The 13,642-nt window shown below is 43.5% G+C and overlaps 1 long non-coding RNA gene across 2 annotated transcripts in view; it reads left to right on the plus strand.

Moving 5' to 3' along the window:
* Positions 1–13,374, plus strand: part of LOC120755145 (uncharacterized) — a 29,254-nt gene extending 15,880 nt beyond the window's left edge. The window contains exons 2-4 of one of the 2 annotated variants that reach the window (XR_009208039.1): positions 1,666–1,800; positions 9,967–10,541; positions 12,439–13,374. This is a non-coding gene — a long non-coding RNA (uncharacterized LOC120755145). Of the gene's footprint in view, positions 1–1,665; positions 1,801–9,966; positions 11,018–12,438 lie in introns of those variants that run through there. The other variant, XR_005701648.2, reaches the window with a different exon arrangement.
* Positions 13,375–13,642: the final 268 nt, after the last annotated feature.

Genomic DNA, 13,642 nt, shown 5'->3' on the forward strand with positions numbered 1-13,642 from the left:
CGTGCATGTTTAACCTTCCTTTCCTGAGGAGTCCTTTAGCTTTCAAAGTGCAGTAAAATGAAGTGTGTCTGCAGAAATCTTATGGGGGACCATGAGAGTTATTTATTCACAAACCAGAAGTGAATGACTTAATTCAGAAAATTTTTCTTGTGCAAGCTGTGCTTATCCTCTTCTAGTGTCCAACCTCATCTTTGTTGCAGGCGCAGCCTTTGAACACACCACTTTCAAGGGCTGGGCCTGAAATTGCAGGGAGATTTGTGTATGAGTGAAACTGGATGAAATTACAGACATTACTCTCCCTAAGTGTTAATTTGTCATTTCACACTTTTCTGTATTGGCAAAGTTCATGTCCTTGGGCAACCAAGTTGTCAGAGTGATACAAAATCCACAATAATAATCCTTCCCTGTCAACCTTCTGGGGTTTCTTTTTATATATCAATTCCACTGTACATTGATTAAAGGCTTTAAAGTACGATTATGAAACTTGTCCATTTCATGAAATGTTGAAGGTTGAACAATTTCTTGTGGAACCCACCAGAGAAGTTCTCATAACACCTACTGTCAGTGTCTTGCCAACAATGAGCTTCCTGCTATTTTTGTCTGCCTAAAATGAACACACTGGAATTTATTGATTTATTGAAATCAATAAATTTAGGAGGTTTGGGAGCAAAAAGTGGTTTCTTATGGTTTTACCAAATCTATTTGTTGTTTGCTGTTTTTGAAGCAAGCTTTTACTCTCTTGGCTCCCCACCCCGCTAAGCTTTGTGCTTTTAGGTCAGCATTCCCAGAGCTTTCATACTGACTGACTTCCTGTTGTTCTTCCTGAGACACTAAGAACCCTTAAAAACAGAGATGGCCCATGTTTTCATGAACCTTGAGTGTGATTTGGAGGCCTCAGTTCAGGCAGAGAGATTTCAAAAGTCACAATACTCTTTTTATGTCACCAAAGGATTCTGTATAAATGCAAACTTCCTGCAGTGATGTGTGTGTGCACCCAGAGAACTGCCTACTTAGCTCCAGCCATATTTCTTGACTGACAGGTTATTTTAAGTTATTGTCACCCAAACAGATCTTGTGCACAGGATATTAATCTTCTTAATTTACTTAGCCATATGATTGCAAGATATCGACATGTAAGACATGAGTAAAAAAGAATTAATACAGTAATTTTTATTAACTCCTCAATATGATGATATGAGAAATTGTCTTCTGTATATCTAACTCACATTGACTTCAACCAAAATACATCATAAATAAAGTTTGGGGGCTTGAAAACGTATTGAATTGGTCTGGTGATGGCTAATTTTAATGAGTATTTGGGGGAGGGGCAAAGTGGGGGCTTCTGGGGCTGGGAACCTGCTAACCCCATGCCATGGTCAGTTGGTGTTGCCAGTTCACATGACAAGGGGAGCACATAATCAGGCTGGGCAAGCCCCCTGTTCCACGTGTGGCTGCCTTTGCTCTTTCTATTGTGACTGCTTCCAAGTATGTAGGTCCAGTTTAACTGAGTCTAACGATACACACTTCCTAAATCTCAGATTGTAGATTTTGAGTTGGTGATTAGTGCTTAAACTCTGCTTTGGGGTTAAACTCTGACTCAAGAAACTGAAGTGGGCAAATGCTCCTATTACCTTCTGTATTTCACACCCTTAGTCTTATTTTTAGGCATCCTGATGAATCAGACCTACTAAGGAAAATGCTAAAGCAGATACTTCATTTGGAGCACATGAATAATCCTACACCAATATTTGAAGGCCGGGACTTTTTAGATCCAAGAATTTGCTGGAAAACTCCAACGAGGTATGTACTGCTTTTACTTTTACCCTCCAGGGCAGTGGTATTCACGTACTTTGCCTGCAAGACCATGCTGGGTGACTGAAAGCATGTGTGGAATCTGGAACATTTATGGTGCAAACATCATTTCAGCATTCTCCTACGCAAGAGATGATGAAACTTCCTAAGATGAGAGCCTATGTAAATATGTGTTATCCATCAGCTAGGCAAACAGATGACGGACTGCTCTTTTTAGAAGCTCCAGATGATGGCCGTGATCCTGTAATGTGATTATTGTGAGCAGAGACATACATCTGCAATCCAATTCTTGCTCTGCAGATCCACTGAATGTGAAAAAGAATATCGAGAATATAAAAAAGACTACCCTCCATAAATTCCACTGTTATCTTCTCTATTCTTAGTAATGCTTAATTTAAATCTTGACATCTAGCACTTCTTCAGCATTCATGATTAGAGAAATTAATTTACAGTTTCTTCTGAAAGCATAACAGAAAACAGGCATCAATGCAGATAGTCATCTATTGCTCCAGCAATGAGGTTAAACAGCTTGTGCTTCTAACTGCATGGTACAAAAATACATAAAGCTTTTGCTTAAGTTATTCATCTGGGATGACCTGATATAATGTGCTAGTAAAAGTTCTTTTCCCAAAGAAGAAAAAATATGTGCTCTGCTCAGTATCTCCTGCTGACTCTCTGCTCCAAGTGAATAAACATACAGCTGAATTCTCCCAGCCAGGTGTGATCCAGGAACAAACTGGCCGAACACCTTTGTGTCTGGTAATGTAAATTCTAACTCACAGAAGTGCCCCCCCCCCAATTAATTCTGCAGTTTAAAATGCTTGCTTTATCTTGTCAAGAATCATATTCCACAGAACATGCCACAAGCCCAGAAAAATCTTCTTCATTCTCAAAGGATGAAGCACGTGGCTTGCACTGACGTACAATGAAGTATCGCATTCAAGACTGGTGTTTCAGGACTCAGCCACTATAGATGAAAAGGAAGCAAAAAATGAAATCTTGTATGAAGTAGACAATAAATATTCTTAAAGACAATTTAAAAAGACTAATGTCTACAGAAGTGATCTGAAATAGAAGAGCTTAGCTCATCTGAAATAATCTTCTCCTCAGAACATGGGGACACATTCCCTCAGCGTGCAGCTGCTGAACTGCCCAGCAGGTCACCCTAGGAAAAGTGCATACTGAATTTGAGTATTTGTCCTGTTCTTCTGTAACCCAAGTATAGCTCTCTCTCTTTTTCTCTACTCAGAAAGAACATGAGACACAATTAAACCTATCTCAATGCCTCAGCCAATGTGCATATAGAGAACATTAGCTCCTGACTATAAAATACACACTTGGATTTGAATAAGTCAGCTTTGTCTTGGTATGGTAATAAGGAAAAAGAGGGTTAAGAAAATAAGTGCTCATGTACCTGAAGCTAAGAGAAGCTGGATAATAGGTTTATATGAAAAGTCTTTCACAGGACTCAACTTGAACAGAAGGAGTAAAAAACAAGGAACCTCATGGTTAATCATTGTAATGGACTACTGATGGTTCCAACTGGCTGAAAAAGAGTTCAGACATTTCAGAGCCCCAGATGCACTTTGATCCTTTGGATGCTAAGCTCTGAAGCAGGGCTGAGTTTGGTAAATTGATGGCAAAAACACATTCTTTTTTGAATGCTGCTTTAGCTACTAGCTTTTTATTCAAGGCAGGGTTTTGTTGACAGCAAGATTATTTTCTTAGAAAAAACACTAAACAAGAAGATGACAAATGCTGTTGTGAATGTTCACACAACTCCAGGAGCAATCAACCACAATTATTCAGACAGGGTTCCTGCAGGAATGGATAGAGCTAAAATCTTGAAATTTGGCAAGAATAAAGTCCTTGGTAAGGAGCAGCACTTAGAGTTGCTCTGGAGAAACTCTAGTTTCATCAGCGAGATTCATGCTCATTTGGAATTGACCATGTGCAGTAGAACATCTTGCCTGCATGTATGCAATTAAGAGATGCACAGTGAATAGTTGCCATGCAGTTAGTGTAACATATGCTCCAGTACTTCCAGACGTGACTACTGAAGTTGGTAGCAAAATCCTGATGTCTTCAACAAGGCCTCAATTTTAGTCAGATAAAAACTGCTACATGTGAAAGCAGCTGGGGATCTTTCTCTTCACTGAAAAAATGTGAGAAAGAGAAGAGGAATCCATATTGAGGAATTGATTGAAAGTCTGGAGAGGCTACAAGCACTGCTTGTAGCATTCAGGAGACAGAATGATATTGCTGCCCAGTCTGTGACCTGCTGTTTGCCTTCTGCCAGATGCTTTTATATTTCTTGCACTTTGCCTGATGCAATTCAGTAAGAAATCCTCAGCCTGACCCCTGCTTAAGAGCATCAGGGCATTTCTCCTTAGTCTCCACAAGCACTGAAGTAATGTACTTAACACTTAAATCCCAGGGTCATATGTACTATACTCTCTGGAAGAAAAAGGGCTGGATCAATGCACTGGACCACTGTCACAGCATCATGGTCTCAAGGACTGAAGCTCACTTGATGGCCTGTGTGACACAGGACAGACAATAAGAGACTGTTCACCAGAGAGGCAGTGATCTGAGGACAAGCAGTCTTAGTCCTAGCACCAGTTGTGGATCTGAAACTTCCCCCTGTCTATCGTGCCAAAATCCAGGACTGAACTCTACAAATCACATGTATTTCCCCAGTGACCTATCCTGAATGCTGGCTCCAAACAACCCCCACTGGAACTGTGTGTGGTTCTCCACTTGAACTGGCTGATGTGAGCCCATCTCTCATCATGACAAGCCCAGCAGGTGATGCACAGGTTCATCTGTGCTCCAGTTTGTCACCAACACTCCAGCTCTGCAGACAGCATGACTGTGCTGAAGCTTTAGACAAGGCAAACAATTTCAGGCAAGATAAGAACAGACGAGTTTTTTATCCAACCAGAATTTATTTATGTGAAGCTTCTAAAAGTTCAGTAGTTTTAACTCCATTGCTGTGTGCTTCACTGCTGTTTTCTGGAATCAGGAGAGGAAGTAACAAATTAGCACAAGGGAAAGCATTCTTGAAGCAACATCCTGGTGGGGAAAAAAGTCATGAACTGCTGGAAATCAACCCAAAACCATTCCTCTGATCTTCCAGGATTTTTTAATCTCTGTTCCAGATCCCAGGGGTCTATAATGCAATAAGTTTTGGACAGGTCTGCCCAATCCTGATGCCAAATTTGAACTGGGATTTCTGATGTTCTTTCCTGTGTAATTTCTTTTTCCCAAGTCCGGGGGTTGAAACATTTTTCTTCTCATTTTGAGCTTGGGGTCCTCTACTTTTAGCAAAACTTGATGAGCTGGGGCCATGGTGAGGACATAGGCTGGACACCAGCTGGACACCAAAATCAGAAAAGCCTCCTGCCGTGGCTCTGTGAACCTCAGAGGGTGCTGTCCTGCTGGCTCCACAGCTCTTTCCTCTTCCTCCATGCATGCCATCCAAGAAAGTGGGTCTGTGCACCAGCTCTTTAACTCCAGAGCCGAATTGCCTGCCCTGGAGTCAGAGATGGATTCTGCAGAACTAATCTGAACATCTGAATTTGTAAGTCCAGAGTTAACATTGTTTAAAAGCAGGTCAGGTTCTGTTCAACCACGATAGCCAGCTGGTAACTCAAGGGTGAATCCTCAGTCCAGGCCATGGATTTGTGTGTGTCATGGAAGTGAATGTAAAAACACCATACACGCCCCCACTCCAAAGAAATTTTGGGGAACAGTGGCTGGCTTCTTCTCTGCACAGCAGAGAGGCTTCCCTGCAAGGTCATGGACAGCATTCCAGCTCATCAGTGCTGCAGATAAACATACTTCCTTCCCAAAGAGCGTATGAAAACAGCTGTTTGGAATTACAGTATATTGCAAATGATTTCTTGTCTCATCAGAGGCAGTTATCCTTCTTGGATAAGGCAAAGGTAGTGGTCTGAGAAGCACCCAGTACCTGCATGGAGCTACGCTACTTGGAGAGGAAGCTGGAGCCAAGGAAAGGCAGTGATTTGCCAGATTAATTGGTTTGCATCTGACATTTATTATGATGCTTTTGTGAATTAACTGGAGGGGGAAAAGTCAGGTGTTTAATGACCAAACTTCTGAGGCAGGCAACATGTCAAATATTTCTCCAATGGTCTTAGAGTAACTTGTTTCACTTTCCTCGCATCAGAATATTGGTAGGCCTCAACCTCATGAGGTTCAGTGCAATGTGGACCTGTGCAGGGAGGCACAGCCAGAGGCTGGGGTGCAGGAAGGGTCTGTGGGGAGCACACCAACAACTGGGGCAGAGATGAGGAGCATCTCATGAGGGGGAAGTGACACAGGGGCTGTGACACCATGGAAAACCAGACCTGCTAGTACATGGAAAGGGAACAGGATAGACCCGAGAACCTGGCTGGGCAGGTACCGAGGTGAGGTCAGCCAGAGCCCTGACTGGAGGACCAGGGTTGGACTGGGACATGTGGGTCCTTGACTTGCTCTGCAGTAACCTGTGAAGCAGGCAGCTCCACGTTTCTCCCGTCTCTTGGTCAAAAAGCACACAGACAAGGCAACCCGCGCTGCACACACCCGCTGAGGAGGCACCAGGCCCTGCGGGGCCTCCTGGCAGGAGGCAGGAAAACATGCAGAAAAAAAAGTGTTCTAGTACTGTCCTTGTCCTTTCTTTGTTGTAAAGCTACCCAGGGTAGTGTTTGTCTATCATCCTAGGCTTGCATGTGTGAATTGGGTGCTGACTTGCTGTTTAAAACCCCCACAGTGGGCAATCTTTGAAAGGCCAAATTAAAACCATAGGTTTGGTGTGTTGGGATAACTGACAATTGATGAAAATGCTTCAATACAGACAGAACCCACAGAAAAACGTAACTCAATTCCTCCAAACTGAAGGCAGCCCCCCCCCCCCGCCCCGGCCCCAAAATATTTCTGTTAAGATACTGTTTACACAGATTTAATCAGTTGTGTCACTGGGGCACAGCAAAAAAACACAATGTGACCTGCTGAGATTTAGCACCAGATTGCGATTTACAATCAAGACACCAAGAGTCACTGAAGTGCATAGCTCCTGCCCCAATTACTAATTAATCAGACCCAAAGAGGTCTCTGGAAAAGGCATGGCAGTCAGCTGTCAGCTCTATAAATTCAGAGGGCTTCTCTATGCTTTATATAGGAAAGGTGACCTGTGGGGCTTTGCATCCTGCAGTTAGGTGCAGGTCACAGAAGAAACCAAACGTGTAATTTGGTCTTGTTGAGGTTTTTTCTGTCTCTCAGTAGTAAGAATGCAGCCAGCTTGATTGCAGTGAAGCACTGTTAAAGAGGCAGCGTGAGAGGCTGGGATGAAGTGAGTTGAGTAGTTTTTTCAGAAGTGTGACTCTTCACAGGTGCTTCTTCCCTTCTTCAGAGCGCTGCTGCCTCTGTGAGGGACACGGGGGCTTTGACAGTGGCCATGGTGTCTTGGCTTGGGACTGCAAGGCCTCTCACCCATGGTGGAGGATAGAGGAGAGCGAGGCAAGGGCTTGGCAGTAATTGTTGAACTCTTGCTGGGTTTACAGAATTTGAGGCTTAAAATCTGCACTGTGAGTATCCCACTGGGCTTGTGGTGAGCAGTGCTGCTCCCCAGGTGCTGATGGAGATGCCCATGCACACATTTCTCAGCAACCCCCAGCTTCTATCCAGGGATTAGAGACTTTTCTGATGCCACTGGCTCCGCTAGATTGGTGGGTATCAGGCTCAATAGGCTCTGAAAAACATCTCAGAGTACTTCAATCATTCCTCAATATATCTTTGAAGGTAGAAAACATAATTCTGATACTATAAAAAAATATAGAGAAGAAAACATGAAAGTATGAGCTAGATACTCCCATTTGATGTTTTTGCTCACTTTATTGCATTTCATCTCATTACTTGTATGGTGAGACCAAACCTTCCTGATGTTGATAGTCCACAATAGAAACCCACCATTTTTAATACATGCTTTTAGAGGAAACCACAAGGCATTGTGTAAACAGATAGCGCAGTGTGTCATTAAAGGGAGTTATTTAAGTATAAATATTCTATTTTCTATTTTTTAAGAGCTCTGTCTATATTGTAGGAGATGATATGGATTTACTTTTTGAGGGCTAGAAATAACAGGGTAAAATGTTGCTGGTAGTATTTTTCTAGTCACTTTGTCAAATGCACGGCTGCGCACATTACAAAGGGGAGAGAAAAAGCCTTCCCTCTTCTCACCCCTCGGCAACATAACAGGGAACAGAACTGCACATCTGTAAATAAATGCATCATTAGATTCTCATCAATTTGTAAGCTTCACTTGATGTATGGCTAAAATAATCCCACAAGGATAACTAAGAAAGTGTTTGCTTCCAAGCACACAGAACGCAGACCAGTGGAAACTATTTCAGTATTAACTCAGTATGCTGGGATTTTTGGTTGTTGGCTATTTTTTATCTTTTTTAACAACAGTCCACACTGAAGAATTATTTTAGATGCATTGCTATCAATATATTCATTAGCTGAGGATCTCTGGACATATTAAAAGAACACAGTAAAACAACTAATGATGCACTTGAGCAGTAACAGGTTGTCATTAGAGCAGCATCTGCTCTCATCAGAGTTAATTATTCAGTTGCTTTGTTTTCCAAGTAGGTGTCTGGTAGAATTTAGCAGAATCTTAATTAAAACACATTTTCAAACTCCATGGATGCTCATCTCATCTAAAGAAATCAAGACAATTTCCACCATAAACATCAAGCTTCAGTTGAGCCATCAAACAGCAGAAGGATCTCAGCCAAGGCAAGTTTTAGGCATTAACCATTACAGCGCCAGTGGGATGCAGGTTGCTGTGGCACAGTGCCCTCATGAAGTCCCCTGATAAACTGCCCTGTGCACATACCCATAGCCAACACAGGCATACAGTTAAGTAATGACAATACACCCACTGTGTAATTGTAATTTTTCTGCTTTCACTGTACAAACCCCTCAGATGCTGCATGTCGATCCTGAGCTGCAGAGGGGCAGCGTGTTCTCCCAGGAAACAGGAGTCACTCCATGTTCAGGCACAGACCTGCCCTTCTGCCCACTTCTACTCTCCTGGACAGCCCTGCCCCGTGCAGGTCCCCTGAGCTGACCTAGAGCAGATGCTGGTGGTGTGGAAACTCTCTTTGCTCTCTTCCACATTGCTGGAAAAAAAATATCTTTTCTCTTATGAAAACTTGTCTCTTGGAAAGCCAATGGAAGAGTTTTGTCTTTGGACATAAAAAGATTAGGTGATTATGATGAGGCTGCACTGATTGTCAGAAATTTGCTGCTAATATAGTAGTCACAGTCATGCCAGAGAAATCTTCCCATCAGATGTGGTAAACCCAAGATTCTTTCAGGGAAGGAGTAGGGGGCTGGACAAATCCATGGTTGTGTGTTTCCACTCAGCTAAAAACTCTCTGTAAAGAAAACACTGTGAGGTGAATAAGCTTAGGTTCAGCCTGCTTCGCTTGAATGCCAATATCTATGGTTACTTTTCAGGGTTTCCTCTTTATTAGATTTCAGCAAGTGCATATCAAACAAGTTCAGTCTATGAGCAAAACCTTTATTTCCCAATGGCCAGCACAGAATATGAGAATTTGAATCTTAAGTTTGGAGTTTTTGCTGCAGTGTGTTGACTTACACTTGAAGCTAGTTGGGAAATTTCTATCATAAAAATGCTGTTTCATCAAAAGAAAATATTTAATGAAAATAGAGTACTCTAAGCAGGCTAAAACAGCTGCATTCATACTTGTAGATGGGAATATTCTGATTTTTCACCTTGAAACTAGTTTTATAAAAAACATTTTTATTTGTAATGTTATAAACATTTTTTTGAAAACTACAGATGAAAGAAAAAAAAAAATTGTCTTGACACATTTCAGGTACACTGCAATGCAATATCTATTTCAATCCTATTTTATGGAGCCTTTTAAAGCTTTTTTGCTTGGTTATGTTTGGAAATGGAGCTGCATCTGGAGAAATTTACTTTTGTCTTTGCTTTTCTGGTCTGTTTTGGAATAAAAGCTGTTCTAATAGATACTATCTGTCTGTTGTGAAAGGGAAAAATGGAAATCCATAACTCAGTGACCGTATTTTAATGGCTTCTACAATTATTTTCAGGTCATTTTGAGGAGCTGAGCAAGCAAAGGCTGTGCAGTATTGCTGGACTCCTGACTTGGTTGGTGGGAACATCTTCTGGTTTGGGTTCCTTAAGCGAAAACAAGCTTCTGAAGGGCACCAGGGTATTTCCTTCTGTGTATTCTCTTCCTCCTCCACGCTGCTGCTTCTCACTTCAGAGCAGCTGTTAAAACTGTTTCCCCATCACCATATTCCCTCTTCCCACCAGAAGTAACTCAGGATGAAGCCGCCAGGTTTTCTCTCCTGCCTGGATGACTTTTCAGATCTCACATCTGACACACAGCACAGAAACACAGCAATCCTGGTGAGAGGAGATTGACATCTCAGGGTGTCCTGAGGGGTTTGAAAGGACACACATTCATTTTACATCCCAGGCCTGAGCAGCTGGACTTGCTTTCTGGCCCACTGACTTCTTGGGCAACAGGGCTAAAAGCAAGAATGAACTGATAACCAAGTGCTACCACCACCTCTCAAACCACAAGCTTTTCTCCAGAATGCTATTTTACATCAGAATTATTCTGAAAACCGGCTTGCACTGAACAGCTAATGGTGAGCAGGTGAGCACATGCAGAAGATGACCCGAATAACTCGCCCACAGTTTTATCCCTTAGAACAATCTAGTTGTCCCCAAACTGATGCTGTTAGGAGCCACACCACAGCTGTTTGTACTCTCCTTCACTCTAACTTCTCTTCTTCACTCTTCTTCACTGTACTCTTCTTCACCTCTAACAGGTGAAGCACAAGGCAAATCAACAAAGCTGGGCATTTTCATGCCATGGCACTGGTGGATGGCACAGAACACTGCCACGTATGAGCTGCGGGCTCCTGCTTCAGCGGGCGGTGAGCAGCCTTGTCAGCAGCCACCACAGTGGGTGACAGCCTGCTTCTGGGGAGCTTTTCTGCTGTGTTTCCTTTGAAAGCCTCATTTTTGCCTAGAAAAAAACCTATCTAGGGACCCTCCCAGCACTGGAGGGTGCTTGTGCATGACCACTTGGTGTGTTAAAACCTCAGAAAAATTGCCAGGATTTGCTGCTTGGAGGGGAAAACACCTGAGCTGTAGTGATGCCCTGTCCTGAGGAAAGGTGGCCTTTTGGAGGGAAAGGGGATTTTCAGTTGTCCTGCTCCTGTCAGAGCATTTGTTGAGCACAGGGAAAATAAATAAATTGAGAGCAGTACTTTGGTCTTCACGGAAGCAGCTGTTATTCACTGCTGAGTGGGGTTTCTTCTGAAGAGTGGCTGCTTTCCAGCAGAGGTGGGTGCTGGAGCCTGTGAGCAGCACGTGAGCTCCGTGTGACAGTTTCTGATGGAAGACAACCATGATGAGGTGGCAGCACCTCTCTGTGTCAGGGCAGTGGAGAGGGCCACTGTGGCCGTTCCTATGGCTGTCATGTAATCATGGAGACTCAGCCAAGCTGGACCTTGCACACGACCCTCACTTTTGAGAGGGAGAAAAGTGTATTTACTCACTGCCATGTGCCTCCAGGAGAAAGATCTGCTTAAAGCCAAGCTTTTTAATTGGAGCTTGGGTCAAATGGCTGCTCAGCCAATTTTTATGCAAACCCCTTTGCAAGCAAACATATCTGCACACAGTGTTTACACTGAAGCACACAACTTGCAGCTGGCACCTGTGTCGTGTGGAGTTCAGCACATGGGGGCTCTGCCACTGAGCGGTGTGGGCTGAGGGGGGGGCTCTGGAAGGACCAGAAGGGGCAAGGCAGGACACCCAGCCTGCCCCATTCAAGCTGTGGACAAGAACTCTGCCTTCTTGCTGTGAAGATTTCTGTGCCTGCAGAAGTGTGTTTTTCCACCCAAAGTGAGATCAGATGGGTTGTAATAGCAGAGTAGGCAGAGAGGGGGGCATGTAGCAAGCCCGAAACTGTAAGTGGGGAGCTACAGTGATGCAAATAGCTCATTCCCAGAACTCACACTTTCAGCTCAGTGATATGATCTGATCAAATTTGTCAAATTCTTTGACAGTTAAAAAAAAAAAAAAAGGAAAATGAGGACTCTATTTGGGTAAATGGATTTTTATTAAAGTCTTTATAGCATATTTTGTTTCACTCAGAACTTAACTTGAATCAATATGCCAAAGACTGAGTTTCTAGTGAAACTCCATTTCCTCTTCCATTTGCCTGGGTCTGATTGCAGGAGCAGCGCCCTCAGTGCCCTGGCTGATGTGCACAGTGTTATCAGTGTGGGAGAGGAGCCAAGCCCCCAAGGACCTTCATCGGCACAGACACACACAGAGCAGATTTGGGGTGCCTGGCACTGCAGGGGCCTGGGTCCTGCCAGAACACCCCAGGGCAGCACAGGGCTTGCTGGAGCAGGGGCAGCTGTGAGGACTGAACTTAGCCCTCGGAGACGCCCCTGGGCAGGACCCTAATAGGGCCTGGGCACCAGGTGCTCCAAGTTAATTTCTGGGTGAGCTAATTTAGTCACTTTTTTTTATTTCAGTTGAAGCTGAGAGGAAGTAAGCTGAGGCTGACCTACAGAGGACACACAGCAGTGAGCTGCAACAACCAGCCCCAGCAGGGAGATGTGCAGCAAAGGCTTCCTGGCTGTATCCCAGGTTCCCAGCTGCCCACCTGCCACTGCTGCAGCACAAGTAGAAATGCTACCTGAAGACCACTGAGTGGTTTGGACTCTGCCAGGTACACCTGTGTGAGCATGGATTTTTGGCCAGGTAGTTTGTTTTGTGGTTCTCTGGTGGGTTGTTATGCTTGGCTTCCTGGCAGTGATACTATTTATTGCCTTTAGTACTGTTTGAACCCAGCTGTGGTGGTTTTGCTGTGATAGTGCCGGAGTGAGGTATTGCAAAGACTGCTTCTTGATGGCCTTGTGAAAGCAGAGATGAGAGCAAGTGATGTTAATAAGAGGGAGAAGCTATGTGCTTGGGTGTAAAATCTGTTTTTAAAACCAAGATGCTCACTGCACTCTGAAGTGCGTTGTTGCTGCCAGGGTTTGACCCAGTTCTCCGTTCAGCTGGCCTAGCTGGTTCTGGGAAACTCCTCCTCCTTTCATTGCAAATACAACATCAGCTGAAATAATCAGGCTCCATGCTGTGAATTGAAAACCAAAAAGTCCCCTCTGACATTTATCTCTGTCTTCATTCCTGGGGGAAAAAACACAGGCACACAAACCCCTCCTAATGAAAATCAGACAGTGCGAGCAAGTGGCTCTGAAGCAAAGTTTTTCTGCTCCTAAACTGTACTTCAAGTCATTACAAGCTTTGCTTGCCAACCTTACAGTAGCTGAAGCAGTATGTACAGCCTGTGATACGCAGACTGGAGTAAAACCTTCTTCATGACATTTTGTTGTATGGGAAAGCTTGAGTTTTTGGAAGACGCTCCGATAACACAATATGGAAAGCATGCTATCTTAGCATTTCCTACGCCGACTTGGAATGCCTTCTGTTTGGAGAAGATCCACTGGCAAGTGAGGGAAGGTCTGAACAGTCAATTTAGATTTTCTTTTAAATGTATTCTGTATGCATATATTGTGGTTATTTTGAGATTTTTGCCTTCTGGAATGATCACTGTCTGATACCAGATAGAAAAGTCATTATGCATAAAACATAGGTGTACAATGAGTTCAGTAGCTATGGGGAGCTGTGGATGGAACCAATTAAGTTTCATTAAGAGGTGCAGACCTTATTTGT

Source organism: Hirundo rustica, chromosome 7 (genome assembly GCF_015227805.2).
Source record: "Hirundo rustica isolate bHirRus1 chromosome 7, bHirRus1.pri.v3, whole genome shotgun sequence".
In the NCBI taxonomy this organism is placed as follows: Eukaryota; Metazoa; Chordata; class Aves; order Passeriformes; family Hirundinidae; genus Hirundo; species Hirundo rustica.